The following is a 17,685-nucleotide window of genomic DNA, read 5'->3' as shown; positions in this document are numbered from 1 at the left end:
CATGTTTTGAAACTTTGTGATTAATGTTGAGGAGATGATGGCGTTGAACACCAAGCTGTAATCGGTAAGTAGTTGCCTGATGTATGTTTTGCTCTTGTCTAAGTGCTCCAAAGCATAGTATTGAGCCAGTGAGATTTTGTCTGTTGCATGGCTTTTGTACCACTCGGCAAATTGCTGTTAGTTCAGGTCCTTGCTCAGGTAAAAGACAAATCTAGCCGTAAGCAGTGTCTCAAAGTACTTCTTCACAATAGATATGAGTGCTACTGGGTGAGAGATCATTGAGCAACCAATGATTGCTGCTCTTTCTGAAGCAGTTGAGAACCTCAGATTGTAGCAGTGAGAGGTTAACGATGTCCTTGAACGCTCTAAAAAATGGTCAGCAGTATGTGGCCAGCTGCACTGTTGAGGCCCGATGCATTGTGAGGGTTCACCCTCTGGAAGAATGTTCTGACATTGGCCTCTCAGACAGAGAACTTGGGGTTGACGACTACTGAGGGAATTGGAAAAGGCATTGTGTTGTGTCCCTTTCAAATGGTGCATAAGGGGCATTGAACACATAGGGGAGTGAAGCATCAGTGACATGCTGTGAGATTTTGCCAATGGTTAGACTAAAGCAAATATGGTTAAAGTTAAATTATGATGGTATAATTGTATCTTCTAATCATGTTGAGGCCTCTGGGATTTTAGTAATCTAATGGACAACTGAGTCAGTTTTAAATTTGCATAAATTGTCATTCCAAAGCTTTGTTGTCGATACTAGATTTCCGTTGAGGAATGAGTCAATATGTATTACATTTTAACTGGCTTAAAGGTAGACTCTTTCCATTTTATACCTGTCTAATTAACTGATCCGATTTCTCAAAAGTTCTCAGAGAGCTGAGATATCAAAGAGTTGAGTGTCTATTCATTTATGGAATGGATCAGGAATGTGTGCCGTCTGGGGTAGTTGATCTCAGACAACGTTCCATTTCAAATGGTAGGTTTCTCTATCATGAATTGCAAGGGCATGCAAGTGGGGAAAAAGCATAAGTGGTAAGAAGTAACAGTGAGACCCTTAATGGTGCCTGTCTCAGTACTTATCAACAAAAAAGATTGATCTGGTGCATGTTTTAAACAGATGGAAGTCATGAAGGATACTGAGTTTTGCAAGAACAAATTAAATGTAGATAGAGACACAAGAGGTGGCAGGTGCTGGAATCTGGAAGAATACAAAAAGTGAGCCAGTCAGCATCCAGGGAAGGAAATGTACAGTCCACGTTTTAGGTTAAGACCCTTCATCTGGACTGGAAAGATAGAGGAGATAGTATGGAGGGAAGGGGTGAAGCAGGAACTGGCAGGTGATAGGTGGATTCAGGTGAAATAGTGGGGCTGACAGGCAGATGAGTGAAGGAGAGATTAGGAATAATGTCAGAAGATAGGAGGTGATTGGTGGAAATGACAGTGGTGAAGGTGTTGGAATCTGATAAGAGAAGAAGGTGGGATATGGAATAAGGAGAGAGGTGGGGAGTGGAGAAATGTGTTGGTGATGGGGAGAAGGATGTGAAAGGTGATGGTGGCCTATTTGAAGAAAAGAAAGAAAAAATATAAAGGGACAGTGAGAGTAGTTACCAAAAGTTTGAGAATTCAATATTCATCTTGCCAGGTTGGTGATCGCCTAGGCAGAATATGAGGTGTCCTTCCTTTAATTTTCATTTTGCTGTGACCTGAGAGGAGGAGGCCATAGAAAGACAAGTCAGTATGGGAATGACAAGTGGATTGAAATGGCTGGCCACCAGGAATTCCTGCCTGGCATGGCAGAGTGAAGGTACTTGCAATGTGGTCCCCAAATATGCATGGAAAGGTGATAATCTAGTGAGTGTGGTGGCAATGGAGGGCAACTGACTGTATCAATAGGGAGAAGAATCAATTGTGGTCAAGATGAATTAACACTTCCCTTTGTTGGCAGAGTGAGATTCATTTCATCAAAACTGACTTACATTGTTGAACTATTGAAATGAATACAGCTTTTTTTTTAATTTAGTAAAATGCACAAAAGCTGCTGTCATACGAAATATCCGATAACCTAACTGGAACTTGATGGGCCTGTTGTGTCAGCATATGTGACACCACTGATGTTGCAGCTGGTGTGTGCTGAATATTTTGCTGTAAAGCAAGCAAAACCAGATGACTTCATGGTAAAGCACATACTGCCAGGCTCAAGGACACCTTCACTCCCAATGTTATAAAACTATGGAACAGCCCCCTAGCCTCTTGACCTCACAATTTACTTTGTCGTGGCCTTGCAACTTGCTGTCTGCCTACATTGCACTTTCACTGCAGCTGGAATATTTTATTCTGTATTCTGTTCTTTTTCCTTGAGCTACTTTAATTCAGCATGTGATAGGTATGGGTAGCATGGAAAACGAGGTCTTTCACTACGTGTAGCAATAGACTAATTTACCATTTAGATTCATGGAAGTGGCATCTAGCAAAGTTTTGGGCCTCCCCATCATACAAGCCACAGTTTCTCGAGAAATACTGAAGTCTCGAAAATTGTGCTTACTTTATTCGCTGGTCTTGTATTTTCCTTGACTCTCTGGTCAGATCTAATGGCGTTTACCAGCTGTACCTTGATTTATGTTTCTTTTGCATTTTCAATGGTCACCACTCAAAGATTTGACTGGAAGTGCTTGTATGTTTTAAATATAAACGTCATGAGGGGAATGTAACCTTGTCCCTTTTTGTCAGCTAATTCAGCATTTAAATGACTTAATCCATCATTTCATTGATGACTTCAGGGTGATTTTTAAGACTTGTCCTCAACTAATGGCAGTAGCTTCAGAAGCATGTTAATCTTCGACCTTTACTAAATTAGTCAGCAGCTGGCATGTATGCTGAGTGGACTACTGCTCTCAGCAACCTATGGTGTAAGAAATTATTCTGTATTCAGTACAATCAGTGGGATGTTTGTATTTATAGTTACTGGCAAATAGCAGTAAATCCCTTTTTAGAGTTAGAGACTCGTACAACAGAGAAACGGAGCCTTCGTTTCCTGGGTGTCAAGATCTCTGAGGATCTAACCTGGTCTCAACATATTGATGTAGTTATAAAGAAGGCAAGACAGCGGCTATACTTCATTAGGAGTTTGAAGCGATTTGGCATGTCAACAAATACGCTCAAAAACTTCTATAGACGTACCGTGGAGAGCATTCAGACAGGCTGCATCACTGTCTGGTATGGAGGGGCTACTGCAGAGGATCGAAAGAAGCTGCAGAAGGTTGTAAATCTAGTCAGCTCCATCTTGGCTATTAGACCACAAAGTACCCAGGACATCTTCAAGGAGCACTATCTCAGAAAGGTGGCGTCCATTATTAAGGACCTCCAGCACCCAGGGCATGCCCATTTCTCACTGTTACCATCAAGTAGGAGGTACAGAAGCCTGAAGGCACACATTCAGCGATTCAGGAACAGTTTCTTCCCCTCTGCCATCCAATCCCTAAATTGACATTGAATCTTTGGACACTACCTCAGTTTATTTTTAAATATACACTGTTTCTGATTTTGCACATTTTTAAAATCTATTCAAGATACATAATTGATTTACTTGTTACTTTTATTTTACTGTATTTATTATTTTTTCTCTGCTAGATTATATATTGCATTGAACTGCTGCTGAGTTAACAAATTTCACGTCACATGCCGGTGATAATAAACCTGATTCTGATTCTGAGCCTGTACTAACCATCAACCACCCATTAATGCTAATCCCATATTTAAATCCAGATATGTATTCTGCACATATTCTCATCAATTCCAACAGACTAGGGAGAACTTGTCATGGACGGTAAACCTACCAGCCTGCAAATCTTTGGGAAGAAACCAGGACACCCGGGAGAAATCTACAATGTCACAGGATGAAGTACAAAATTCACACAAGCTAAGCACCCGAGGTCAGGATTGAAGTTGAGTCTCTGGCTCTGTGATGCAACAGCTCCACTTATTTTTGTGACTCTGCAAGTAACTTAACATATCAAAGCCATGCAATCCTGCCATATCTGGTTGTGAATGGTGGCATTCAATTAAACAACTAGTATCAGACATCATCCTCAAAATCAACCCCATTATCAACAGCATATGGTTTAACAATACACATGGGTTATTCCTTTAGAATTGCATGGTAATCGATGTTCAAATTATTCTCCTGAAATTTCACTTCACTTCCTGTATGTGTTAAGTGATGCTGGGATGAATGAGGTTCATGTGCGTATATACATATGGAAATTACTTCCACAGTACCTATATATACTTTAATTATACATTGAACTACTTCACTTTCATTCTGAAGCCAGAGTCTTAAAAATGAAACAGATTATAAAGGGAGAGTTGGCTGTGGTTGGCTGGGGAAATGATATTGAAAGGGATATAAGAATCAACAAGGCTTGCATGGAAAGAAATATTTCAACTTCAAAGTAAATTTATTATCAAACTACATATACTTCATCATGTACAACCCTGAGATTAATTTTCTTGTGGACATGCTCAATAAATCCATTATAAAATAATAACCATAATAGAATCAATGAAAGACAGTACTAACTTGAGCATTCAACCAATGTGCAAAAAACAAAAAGCTGTGCAAATACAAAAAGAAGGAAATAATAATAAATAAGTAAGAAATGAATATCGAGAACTTGAGATGACTTGTCCTTGAAAGTGCGTGCCTGCGAAAGCATGACTAAGGTGGCAGGGGTCCCAGATGATGGATGCTGCTTTCCTGTGGCAATATGGATGTGCTCAGAATGGGGAGGGCTTTACCTGTGATGGACTGAGCCATTTATTTATGCACATGTTTACAGATATTTATGCATTAGTTGGAGAAAAATACTATATTAAAACATAACAACCAACAGGAAAAGTGGTCCATTATGCCTAAGAGGGGAAATAGCATTAGAAAATAGTGAGGCGGCTAAAGGATGTTATGAGTGACGGCAGGCTGATGATTGGAAATATTTAAGAACTGAAGTATGCAGTATCAGAAATTGATAAAGAATGGTGATCTGGAAAATGAACTGAGAGTGAACTGGATGGAAATAGAATGCAAGTTACTGAAAACTAATGTGAAGGTGCAACAAGTAATCAGAAAGCTCTCATCACAAAAGCACTTGAGCACAGGATTGAATTAGAATTGGTTTATTATTGAGATACAATGAAAAACTTGGTTTTGCATGCTATCCATACGGACCAATTCACTACAACAGTGCATTGAGATAGTACAAGGGAAACTAATAACTCAATGCAGAGTAGTGTATGGTTACAGAGAACATTCAGTGCAGGCAGACAATAAGGTGCAAAGGCCATGACAAAGTACAGTGTGATATCGTGAGTCATCGTTCAATAGTCTTATATCAACAGGATAGAAGCTGTACTTGAACCTGGTGAGACATGCTTTCAGGCATTTGCCTGTATTTGAATCTTCCCTTCTTCCCAATGGAAGGGAGGAGAAAAGAATGTCCAGGGTGGGTGGACTTTTGATTACATTCGTTGCTTTAGCAAGGCAGTGAGATTATAGGCAGAATCTGTGATGTGCTGATTTGTACCTGCAGTTCTCTGTGGTCTTTTGCAGTCTATCTTTCCCAGGCTGTCAGACCAGAGCTTCCAATGATTTTTACTTCCATGAATGTGCCGTTTTCCACTCTATTCAGTGCATTAGTAAAGACATCTTATTACAATTATACAGGGCCTTGACAAGACATCACCTAGACTATTGTACATAGTTTTGATCTCTTTAGGAGTGGAACGAAGATTCACCAGCTTGTTTCATGGGGTGGTGGTTATCTTTTTGAGCTCAGCCGGGGGGATGAAGGAAAGATGCATGGTGAGATATTGATCAGATTGGGAAACTAGATCCTCTAGAGTTTAGAAAAAGGATAAGAGATCTTATAAGAATTTATAAACTATTTACAGTGCTGAACAGGCTAGGTATTTTCCCAGCTGAGAAACCTCAGACTAAGTGTTACTCTCTCCGAGTAAGAGTTTCTTATTTTGGATTGAGATAAGGTAAAATGTCTTTCTGCAACAGGTAGTGAATCTTCGGAATTTTTCATTGCAGTAGCCTGTGGAACTTCAGTCTTTGAGAGATTGATGCAGCTGAGGGCACTCAGAGAGTGAAAAGATATGGGATATTGTAGTAGATGAGCATTGACCTTGGTGAATGACCCAACAGGTTCAAAAGGCAAAGTAAGTACTCCTGCTTCTATTCCTTGTGTTCTCTGGTGTATTCCTTGAACCTCACTGTCTTTGTATTGTTACATTGCATGACTAATGAGTTTCTACTTCCCCTATTAAAATATGTAGGATTCAATCTCTCATTAAAGGATGGATGTTCCGAGGATGCTTTCCTGCCATTTATTGCCTAAAAGTAAGGGATGGTTGCTTTAGAGATAGCTGAGAAAGAATTTCTGCTCAAAGATTGAATCTTTTGTTTTCTCTAGCTCAGAGGAAGATGGATGATGAAATGAATTCAGGGCTGTGATTGGTTTGTAAATTATGGTGAAGTTGAGGATTATGGGGCCCACACAGGAAGATGAACAAGTTCATATTAGCCATGATCTTGCTGATTGATCTTTGCTCACTCAGATGGCAGTCATCCAGTCGCAGCGGCCACTCCAGCTCCTACTAATGTTGTGATTGTTTGTCGTTCTTACGATCTGTTCACAAGACTCTGCAGGATATTGCAAACACCAAGTGCTGCACGTCTACCTCACTAGCGAGTTGTTGGACAGCAGATGAGCTCCACAGCATGAGCTTATTGCGTATCGCCTGCTAAAGCTACCCAGGCAAGACAGTCAGAAGCGGTGCGCGAGGAAACAAAAGCAACGGCCGTGCACTGGTGTTCATGCGAGAGTAAAGGCGAAACCTTTCAGGCCAACTCTCCTGTCAGTTTTGCTTTCAAACATTTGATCACAAGGAAATAAACCAGATTACCTACCGTACTTCTGAGACAAACAGTGTGAGATGAAAGACAGTTGCACGCTCATTCTGACAGAGACGTGGCTTCAGGAAACTATCCCTGAGGTAGCCATCCAGTACGAGGGTTTCATCTCTTTTTGGACTAACAGAATTCCTGCGATTTCTTGCAGCGGAGGTGTATGTATCTACATTAATAAGAACTGGTGTGTGACCGCTGCGGTAGTGACGATGTACTGTTCACCTGTTGTAGAGTTCTTAATGTTGAAGTGCAGGCCTTTCTATTTACTAAGGGATTTCACTGCTACTGTGGTTGTATATATCTCCCCTATTCTAAAGCTGGGGAAGGGTGGGGAGAGCACTATAGCACCATCAGTGACATGCAGACCCCACACACTGATGGTTTCTTGATTGTTGTTGGGGATGTCAACCGTGCAACTTAGAATTTAGGCAGGACTATTTTTATCAGCATGTGGACCTTGGTACCACAAGCACCATTGCATTCCTCTCAGCAAGCATGGGCTGGAGTTGGGTGTACATTCTGCAAGAGCAGAATCTCATTCTCTTATCCACCCTGAAGTAACACATCACATTGAAATTGTTTGACCAATTCTTTCCTTAACCTCGTAAGTGCCAGGGAATGGAATCTATGTTTCCAGTCTCTTGTGGTTTACATTTTGGAGTCCGTGCATAATTAAGTTGAACCTGAGCCCCTCTCTGTCCATGGCCAGCTTCTTCGCAGTAATCTGGGAGCGCTGAGTGCAGTTTTAGCAGACACTTTGATGCTCTCGCTCTGGATGAAATATTTTTCCCATAACCCTGCCTCAAGGCCCACCTTTGTTCTGCACTTGCTTTGCAATGGCATAATATGTGTAGAGTCTCGGGATTTTGGCCCAGACACAAATTGCAAATAATTAAAGTCCGATGTCTTTACAAGTCTCTTCTTCAAGCAGTTTAGAAGTTGAACCAAAGGTAGAGTTATACTCTTGACCAAAACCTGATGGAATGGCTTGTCTTTGAGATCTCTCCTGGTACATTGGGGTTACTTCCATTACTTTTTAGTGCCTTGAATTTTTTTTAAATCACCTGAAATTTAGAATACTTGTATTCCTGATTGTCAAAGATTATCTTATAATAACATGACATATATGATTGCTTCAATTACCTTTGCTGTAATTTTATGTTTTTTGAAGAATCGTTTCTAGCAGTAACAATGTGGTGACATCATGTTATTAGCTATTCCCTGTTTCAACAGTGCAGCCATTGTGTTCTGTCCATGGAAGGTTCAGTGAGGACTTCTGCACATTCTGGCCTAGGTTGGAGTTGCTTTTCATTGCATTTGGCAAGATGTGACAAAGACACAGCCACTATCTTCAAATCATGGGCGTTGTTCATTCTAATCGTGTGGCTAAGCTGCAAGGTTTGAGATGAAGTTAGAGAGATGAGGTAATGCTGTCTGGGTAACATCTGAAGCAGGGCGGCACAAGATGAAAGAAACATTTACCAAATGTGTGCTTTGCATTGTGAGTTGGTGTTGGCTGCAGTACATTTGCATTTTTATAACAAGGAGTCCCAGGAGTTTTACTGCCTTTTGATTTTAAGCTCAGTAAGTATCAGTATAGATTTGAATTTGTTTTGCTGTGGTTTCCATCTATATGCAATCCTATAGGAGCTTCTACTGGAGGTGTTGATATCTTATTTTGTGCTGGCTGGGGTGTAAGTTGGAGCAGGATAGCAAAGCTTTCAAGGTGTAGTTCTGTGCTAGTCAGGAATAAGGTTGCAGTTTGTGGTCTCCCTGCTGTTCTATCCCAGTGCATGATTGACCATTGTAAGAGTTGATGGGTCCCCAGTCAACACTTTAAGGATTGACCAGTTGGGGAGTGGATGTGTCCCCAGTCAACATTTCTTGCCTTGCTATTTTCATTGATTATGGAAGAGAATGTTGAAAGACCCAACTGGGCAATTTAGCTTGTGGATGGATATTGACTTGATAAGGTATCTTTCTGTATCAACGTTATAAATACAACTGAATTTCTAGAATGGAATTGAGAGAGATGTTGAGAAGAAGAAAGCTTTCTTATGTGAGTTGATTTGTACTTTTTTTTTCCAGAAGATTGTTGGAAATGGTTCCAGTGACCTGATGAATTTGTTGCTACTTGTCATCTGGACTTTAATGTGTGGCTCTTGCCACAGTTAACGGCTGGGTAAGAGATGGAGGCAACTGATTAGTGAATAATGTCCCCATTTATTGACATACTGAGTTTTACTGAGGTTTTAAGAGAAGTAGGCTGAGTAGACTGAGAATCAACTATGGTGTCACAGTGATAAGGGAAGAAAATGTTGCTGGAAGCCAGTAGGCATTCATTTTGAACAGACAGCCATGAATGGTGCCAGTGCCATTATTGACCCCTGTGGCAAGTTGAGCCTAGATTAATGAGCACTGTGTGTGCACATTTGAGCTATTTGATACCCTTCTCTGTGTGAGCTTTTTTTTGAACAGAGAACCCATAGCCTGTGGAATCTTGGTGAGCCTCTTCATTTTGAAGAGAAGGTCTCTGATTAGAACATGACAGCAGCAGCAACTATTTTGCTTTATTTTGAATGTGTCAGTGCACCAAAGAAATTATAAATAAATTTGAATTGGAGAAACCTCTCAGCTAGGAGAATAAAATAAGTAATAGTTCATAGCAGGGATGGTTAAAAACAAATTATAACTAATTAAATATGCTGAACAAGGATTTTAGAAGTTGTGTCAGAGGGAAGAAGATGTAGACCATTGAAATGGAACTCGAGTTGTAGAAGTGTGACTTTCAATGGGACTTAGTAACTCACTGGAATGAAGTTTGAATCTCTATCTAAATTGAGGTGTTTATGTCCGGTTAGTCTTGCCAATCAATGGCAAACCATACTGAATGGAGTTCATAAAAAGTGACTCTCATCCTTCCATATTTTGTAGCTCTGAAAGTACCAGTTTATCTTTTTTGTAAAGATGAATGGTTGGGTATTTATGAATATATTGCTCTCAGGTTATTCACTAAACACATTAGTCCTTATTTGCTTATTAAGTGGTGGCAGGTGGAGCACTTATTGTACGTGCATCCCTTCCCATTGGCTTTGAACTGAGGAGAGAGTTAAAACCCAATCACGTTGGTCGGTCTGGAGTTGTTCATAGGTCTGATTGGCAGTTTTCTCTACCCCTGAAGATCATTTGTGCACCTTATGGATTTTAAGAGAAATTGGTAGATTGTCATCGTTGCTGAGTTGAGCATTTTTTCTTAAATTCTGCATCAATTTAATTGAATTTGGATTGTTCTTCTGTCACAGTGAGACGTAAACTTGGCCTCTGGACTAATGATACCCTGACCGCTGGTCACTGCTGATATTCATGCTGCATGGAGAATTAATGGTGTTTTAGTGCACGTAAAATTAAGGATAGTAACGTTATTGTGATAGTTATCGGATAGTATCTTTCTCCTTCAGAGTCATTCGGTGATGCTGGACTGGAGTGACAAGAGCAGCTCATAAGTTCTTTAGCCAAACAAAATACAACAGTTTCATGTATATATTTTTGTTAATAGACTTTGCAATCAGAGCTGCACTGAACAGGATGCGGAGAAGGAGACCGAGGTGACCTGACAGAGGTGCTGTATATAAAGGAGGCATGGGAGAGATAGTCAGTCTTTTTCCCATTGCAGGAGTATCAGAAACAAGACAGAATTGGTTTCAGGTGAAAAGAAAGTTTTAAAAGGAATCCAAAGTGGAGTTATTTTCACCGATTGCTATCTGGACCTGCTGTCAAATGAGGTGGTGGAGTTGGATGCAATTACTATATACAAAAGGCATTTAGACAAGTACTTAAATAGGAAAGACATAGAAGAATATGATCCTAATGCAGTTAAATGGAATTAATGTGGCTGGGCAGAGAGATTAGCATGGTTGTGATGGGCTGAGGGGCCTGTTTCTGTGCTGTGCAACTCCAACTGCTTCTGAATTTTCAGCACCCTGTGGGGGAAAATTTTCTGGTATCACTTCTAAAATTTGAGGCAAAAGAAAAAGTAACAACTTCTTGCAGGGAGAGGTTAAGTTTTCATTCTGAGAATTATTTCTTTCGAAATGTATGTGCCCTACAGCGGCTTTCTAGGTTTTCACTGAAATAGCTTTTGTATAGTTCTTGTTTTTGCTTCTTGTTGACAATCCATAAGGTGTAAGAAGATATCCTGGAGAGTGGTGGAAGGGTTGATGGCAGGAAAATACTCTGTTTAGAATCCAGACTTGTCAATGGAGTGGAGTTGGTAAAAATACATAGAGTGTGAGGGCAGCAAATTTTCTTTAAGGAGTTCCTTGTGATTACATATGGCTTAAACTTACCCACTGAAGACCTTGTATGGGACAAGTTCTTGCAAACCTACCACTGCAGAGTGAATTTGGCGGGGTGGGTGGGTGGTGATTATGCAGAAGTGATGGGGAAATTTGGAATGCAAGTTTTGATGTATAGATTATGAGTTGGAATAAAATTTTTGTGGGGGGTATTGTGGGTAGAATGTCTTAAATAGTTGTATTGTTTTGAGGCTAGCTGTTGGGATGGCAGTCTGGTTCATGAGATCGTGTTGGAGGATAGGTTGAGTAATGGTTGGAATTTGTTGACAGGAGTGCATTAAACTGGGGTTATTTGCATTGAATCAGTTGTAACTCGAGGGCAGGGAATTCTTGGAGTGCTGTTACTGTGGGAAAGTGTTTTATGTAAATTGGATTATTGAAGGTGAGTTGTCAGGTAACCTTTAAATGAAGCTGACAATGTGAGGGTTACATGTGATCCAACATCCTGGAATTGGCATTCAGGCATGCTGATCGTTGCTGATTCTTCTGTGTGTTAATGAGCTGAAACTTGGAAGGGAACTATGACATTGTATTATTTGTATTGAAATTGGGGCAAAAATGGGGCATGTCTCTACCCAATTTATAGATTGCTGTATTACAAATCATAGGCCCAAAAGTGCATTTCTGAAGCTGAAATGAAAGAACCAGTTTTAAATAAAGAGTCATAGACATGAGTGTGTGGGTGTAACTGTCTCATTCTACAACTCTGCAGACAGCAAATATACAACTGCTTTTCATGTGTCCTCACTCAAATTATTTTCATTTTCTCCAAGTGATAATTAAGTGTTTGTCTGATTACATGAAGCTGACCCCATTCAAAGACCCTGTGCAACATCACCCTTCCTTTTTCACTCATTCACCCAACCGCTTGCTAGGCAAAATTATGAGCTGATGTAAGGCTTCTATACAAATGCACTGCCATGATTTGTGACACTTTATTTAAATAAAGCTGTAAGGGAAAGTTTCCATTGTCCAAACATAGTTGGCTAGTAATGGCTTGTGAAAGGTTAATAAAACATCAGAGCTCGAGAGTAGGAGCAATTTATTTGTTTCTGTCTTCTAGACACTAGTTCAAAGGTGGTCAATTTTGTATGGGCAAATTGATTTTTAAAAGACTTTTTCAAACAAAGTCAGATGCATAATGCAAAGACATGTCTGAAGTGGATAGGAACATCTGCCAAGGGTTTGATGTAATAGCTTCCAAGTTCTGTTGGTAAGGGTTGTGACAAAGAAGTAGGCCTGAGTACTGTCACAGAGGGAATCTTCCACTCTTTGACTTCATAGTAATCAGTTTTAAGAAATGGGGGTGACAAATTGGAGTTAAAAAATGTCTCTGAAGATTTCTTTATTGGAAGTATTTTATTATTAGCAGTAAGTGGTTGAAATTGTGGGTGTTTTGTTCATATCTTGCTGCAACCAGTTCTTGCATTAACTAATGTGTTTAAAAGGAATGATTGAACAGTATAATTTGGGTAGTCAGCAACTCATTGCTACTGTGTTTTTATCGAGTCATTTTTGGGTCATGTGAGATGTTACCTTTTTAGATTTTGAGTGGAAAGGATTGGTTGACAAAGCAGAAGGCAAAACAGCCAGACATTATTAATGAAAAGTAATTTATTTAACTGTAAATGCGGCCAACAGAATTAAACACCGAGGAGGATTCTCAGGGCATGGGAGAATAATTGAGATGACCATAGTTTGGAAAATAGCATAGGAGTTTTCATTGAAAATGGTAAACGGGTTTGCTGGGAACATGGCAAATAAAATGCCTAGACTTATGATATTCATTTGCAAACAAGATGTTGATCAATTAGAAGAGGGATATGAAGTATTGATGAGTGTTTTGTATGCTGTAGTCAATTGTTACTTGGGAAGCAAGAATGAGAATCTCTTTTACTGCTGTCATTTTCTTTCTTCAGCAGTATGTCGGGACGGAGAGTGACTTGCTTCTGTTCTGGTTTTGTAGATTCTGCAGTGATTGAAACCACTGGAAATTCTACTCTCTTCCACAGAAGGGGCAGGGACCACATGTTGGGCAGTAGGTCAGTAGTTTGTGCACCAGTTTTTCCTCAGTAACAATTTCTTTTGCATTGTACGTAAGAGTAGAACTGGTTTGGTTATTATTTTAATTTAGTATTAGGACAAAGGTAGTAAACTACTATTCCTGGGATCCTGGATGTGCTGTGAGGGAGTTGGGGTTTTGAGATGAGGCTGGGTTTAGAATATTTGCTGCCTTTTTGTTGTTATACTCCAGGTTTATGGTTCAAAGTAAGTTTATTATCAAAGTACATATACATTACCATATACAACACTGAGATTCATTTTCTTGTGGGTATACTCATTAATTCCATAACAGAATAATAGCCATCATAGAATCAGTGAAGGACCACACCAACTTGGGTGTTCAGCCAGTCTGCAAAAGACAATAAACTGTGCAAATACAAAAAGAAAAAAAAATTATAATTATAGGGAATAAATTTTGAGAACATGAGATGAAGTCTTTGAAAGTGGGTCCTTAGATTGTGGGAACATTTTAATCATGGGGTAAGTGAAATTAGGTGTAGTTATCCCTTTTAGTTCAAGAGCCTAATGCTTGAGGGGTATAACTGTTCCGGAACCTGATGATGTGAGTCCTGAGGCTCTTGTACATTCTTCCCGATGGCAGCAACGAGAAGAGAGCATGTCCTGGCTGGCGGGGGTCCCTGATGATGAATACTGCTTTCTGGCAACAACACGGTGCAGATTTGCTCAGTGGTGGGGAGGGCTTTAGCCTTGCTGGGCTGTAGGAATTTCCGTTCAAGGGCATTGATGCTTCCATACCAGGCTGTGACGCAGCCAGTTAATAATATACTCTCTACCATGCATCTATAAAAGTTTGTCAAAATTTTAGATGCCATGCTGAGTCTTCGCAAACTGCTAAGGAATTAGGGACACTGCCATTGCCCTTATGTGCTTGGGCCCAAGACAGGTCCTCCAAAATGATAATACGGAGGAACTTAAAGTTGCTAACCCTCTCCACCTCTGGACCTCCGATGAGAACTAGCTTGTGAACCTCTGGTTTCCTTTTGCTGAAGTCAATAATCAGCTCCTTGGTCCTGCTGACATTGAGTAAGAGTGATATGATATGATCGTTATGATACCACTCAACCAGATTTTCAGTCTCACTCCTATGTGCTGATTTGTGATCATCTTTTATTCAGCCTACAACAGTAGCATTTAGCATTGTCAGCAAACTTGAATATGGCATTGAAGCTGTGAATAGCCACACAGTTGTAAGTGTAAACAAGAAGAGAAGGGGGCTGACACACAGTCTTGTGGTGCACCTGTTCTGTTGGAGATTGTGGAGGAGATGTTGTTGACAATCCAAACTGATTAGGGTCTGCAAGTGAAGAAGTCAATGATCCAATTGTGTAATGGAGACCAAGGCCTTGAAGTTTAATGATTAGTTTTGAAGGGATGATTGCACTGAATGCTGAGCTGTAGTCAAGAAAGAGCATCCTAATTTTTGCATATTTATGCTGTCCAGATGTTCTAAGGTTTAGTGAAGAGCCAATTAAATGGTATTTGCTGTTGCTCTGATAGGCAAATTGGAGCAGATCCAAGTTGCTTCTCAGGCAGGAGTTGATATTTCATCACCAACCTCTTAAAATACTTCTTCACTGTGGATGTAAGTGCTACTGGACGATAGTCATTGAGGTGTGTTGACATGTTCTTCTTAGGCACTGGTATAAGTGAAGTCTGCTTGAAGTAGCTCAGACTGCCTATGAGAAGGTAGAGATCTCGGTGAACAATCCAGCCATTTAATCCGCACAGGTCTGTAGTACTTGGCCAGGTACCCTGTCTGGTCTGGACTCTCTTCACAGGTTCATTGCGTATCAGCCTCAGAGACTGAAATCACTGGACCATTGAGGGCTATCACATCTGCAGATCTCTTTTGTTTATAACCCAGATATTTTAAAATAAAAAAGATTTGATTTCTTGTTAAAAATGTGCAGAAGAAAGGTAATAATTACTTAGCTGCCTCAATATTTGCTTTACTAAGTGTTTTCTGATTTCTGAATCGTGCTGATGGTTCCTGTGCACTGGAGAGAGAGTTTGTATGCCTGTCTGTCATCTCTGACCTGTTCATTTTCATGGGGGCAGTAATGATTGTGAGTAGGGACTTATCATTTATACAAACCCTGAAACCATTGCAGTTGGATAAGCATGCCGTACTTGTGTGGGAATCACTCTTGAGTATTAAAAGCAAGAAGGGAGATATGGAAGTACGCAGAGTGAGTAATATCTAGAACTTGCTGCCAAAGGAGATGGTAGGAGGTGATACAATTATTATATTCAAGAGACATTTGGACACTAAACAGACAAGATACTGAACTAATGTGGGCAAAGGTGGTTAGTATAAATGGACTAAAAGTTTGATGTGGACTGAGTGGGCTGAAGGGCCTGTTCGTGTATTGTATACCTGTGACTTTAAAGGAATATGCTTTGCTTCTTTTCATTGTTACATTTGACGTTAATGTTCATGTTTAATTGGAGGAGGGGGAAAGGTTTGGGTTTCAATTATTTCTGCAAAAAGATAGTTCATACCATATGAGGTTTTTAAAAAATTGGTTTGAAAGTTAGTTGCAAACAATTCACACGAAGATAATGCAAAAAAAGTGACAAAAGCGGCCTCAATTTTAAGGATGGCAATTGTGATTTATTAACACTGTTTGAAGGGTGGTGTCATTTGTTTTATTGAACTATACTCTGATGATTTGTCCAGAAGCAAGGTGCAGTAATTCACAAACAGCAACCAGAAGTGCTTTGGCATTTGATGCTTTTTTCCCATTTATACCTAAAAGCACAACCACTTACTCATCATGGGCATTGTACTCTGGACTGACTAGTCCAGTCAGGTGAAAATTCAGCTCTTTGAAATGTAATCCTTTAAAAGTTGAAAAGGCCAGCAGTAATAATGTGGCACTGATCTACTGTCTGCCTATTGCTTTGTTGCAACTGGTTCTGGTGAATCTACCTGCTACTCAGCTGAAAGTAGCAAAGAAACTCACTGGGGTTTTATGTTTTACCATTCAGTTTGAAGCGGTTTTCCCTCAATTTTGCTTGCCTTTGCCATCTCCTTATTTTATGTGGGAGAAACTGCTGCATTTTCCTGATGTGTTTAACAGACCACAGATGATGGCACTTTGTAAACTAATTTAAGCCCACTGACTCATTGGCTAAATGCAGAGAACAGAGCAGAATGTTCTTGGCTTAATTTCCAGTTCAGAGTTAACTGGCCTCAGCCAGGGTGACATGACGGCTCCTGTGAATCAGTGATGATAGAAATCGGTTCAGAGCCTGTTAGAGCCTTTGCAAAAGGAAAGAGCACCAACGTTGGCTGAGGTGCAAATTTGCTCCCATCTGTTGCATCCCTTCCGTTAAGTGGCTTGATGATGCAGGTTCTACACCACAAAGGTCAGAGAGTGTTGTTGACACCCAATAAGTGCTGGCATCCCCGACAGAAAAGGGGAGTTGACAGAGTAAGAAATTGATGGATAAACTATCTGGATGATCCTTTGGTTTGCTGTCATTTGATCTTTTTTAGGGATTTTTGTAGTTTTCTTATGCTGCCTTACTTCTCTGTAGAGACCACCATAGAATTAAGTCCTTTGGCCCACAAGCTGTGCCCACAACCATCCATTTAACTAATTCTGCATAATACTATTGATATTCTCCCCATATACCACCACTTCACTAACTAGAGGGTAATGTGCAGTTAACCTACCAACCTGCATTGGAGCATCTCGAGGCAGTCATTGAGAGAATGTGCAAACTCCACACAGATAACATGTGAGGTCAGGATTGAACCTGGTTCAGTGGCACTGAGAGGTGGGAAATCTGCTAGTTGTGCTACTGTGCCTCCACTTCATTCTTCCTCTGCTTCACACTGCATTCCTGATTTCCTCTGACTGCAGCTTGGGTAAGAGGACCATAGGGCTACTTGGGCCATTCAGGAAGAAAATGACTAATCTAATCTTGATTTTTGCTCCAGTTCTTTACTTGTTCCCCATTATATTTGACTTCCTAGTAGATCATAAATCTGTCTCTGTACTGAGTGTATTCAGTGCCCCAACCTAAACATGTCTGTGAGAAAAGCATCTGAGTGAATACATTTATCCACATCTCAATTTTATGAGGGTGACCCCTTATTTTGAATCTGCCCTCTGTTCCATATTCCTTCACAAGCAGAAACAACCCTTGCAACCTTACATCTATCAATAAATTCACCACTGGTTTTTCTGTTCTCCAGTGATTACAGGGCCAACCTGCTTAACTTTTCCCCATAAATTAGCCTATTAATTTCAGGAATAAACAAGGTGA

At 40.2% G+C, this 17,685-nt stretch overlaps 1 protein-coding gene across 4 annotated transcripts in view; it reads left to right on the top strand.

Annotated features, from left to right (window-relative positions):
• The window catches only part of adgrl3.1 (adhesion G protein-coupled receptor L3.1), a 573,597-nt gene that overhangs the window by 80,833 nt on the left and 475,079 nt on the right, over nt 1-17,685 (top strand). The window contains exon 2 of one of the 4 annotated variants that reach the window (XM_059974623.1): nt 13,289-13,364. The exons of the other annotated variants lie outside the window; for them this stretch is intronic. The gene's annotated coding sequence lies outside the window, so the exon portion shown is untranslated. The remainder of the gene's footprint in view (nt 1-13,288; nt 13,365-17,685) is intronic. 4 annotated transcript variants of the gene reach the window in all.

The sequence above is a fragment of the Hypanus sabinus genome, chromosome 7, assembly GCF_030144855.1.
Source record: "Hypanus sabinus isolate sHypSab1 chromosome 7, sHypSab1.hap1, whole genome shotgun sequence".
NCBI lineage: Eukaryota > Metazoa > Chordata > Chondrichthyes > Myliobatiformes > Dasyatidae > Hypanus > Hypanus sabinus.
The sequence above is the reverse complement of the archived record's forward strand: the minus strand, read 5'-3'. Positions and strand labels throughout refer to the sequence as shown.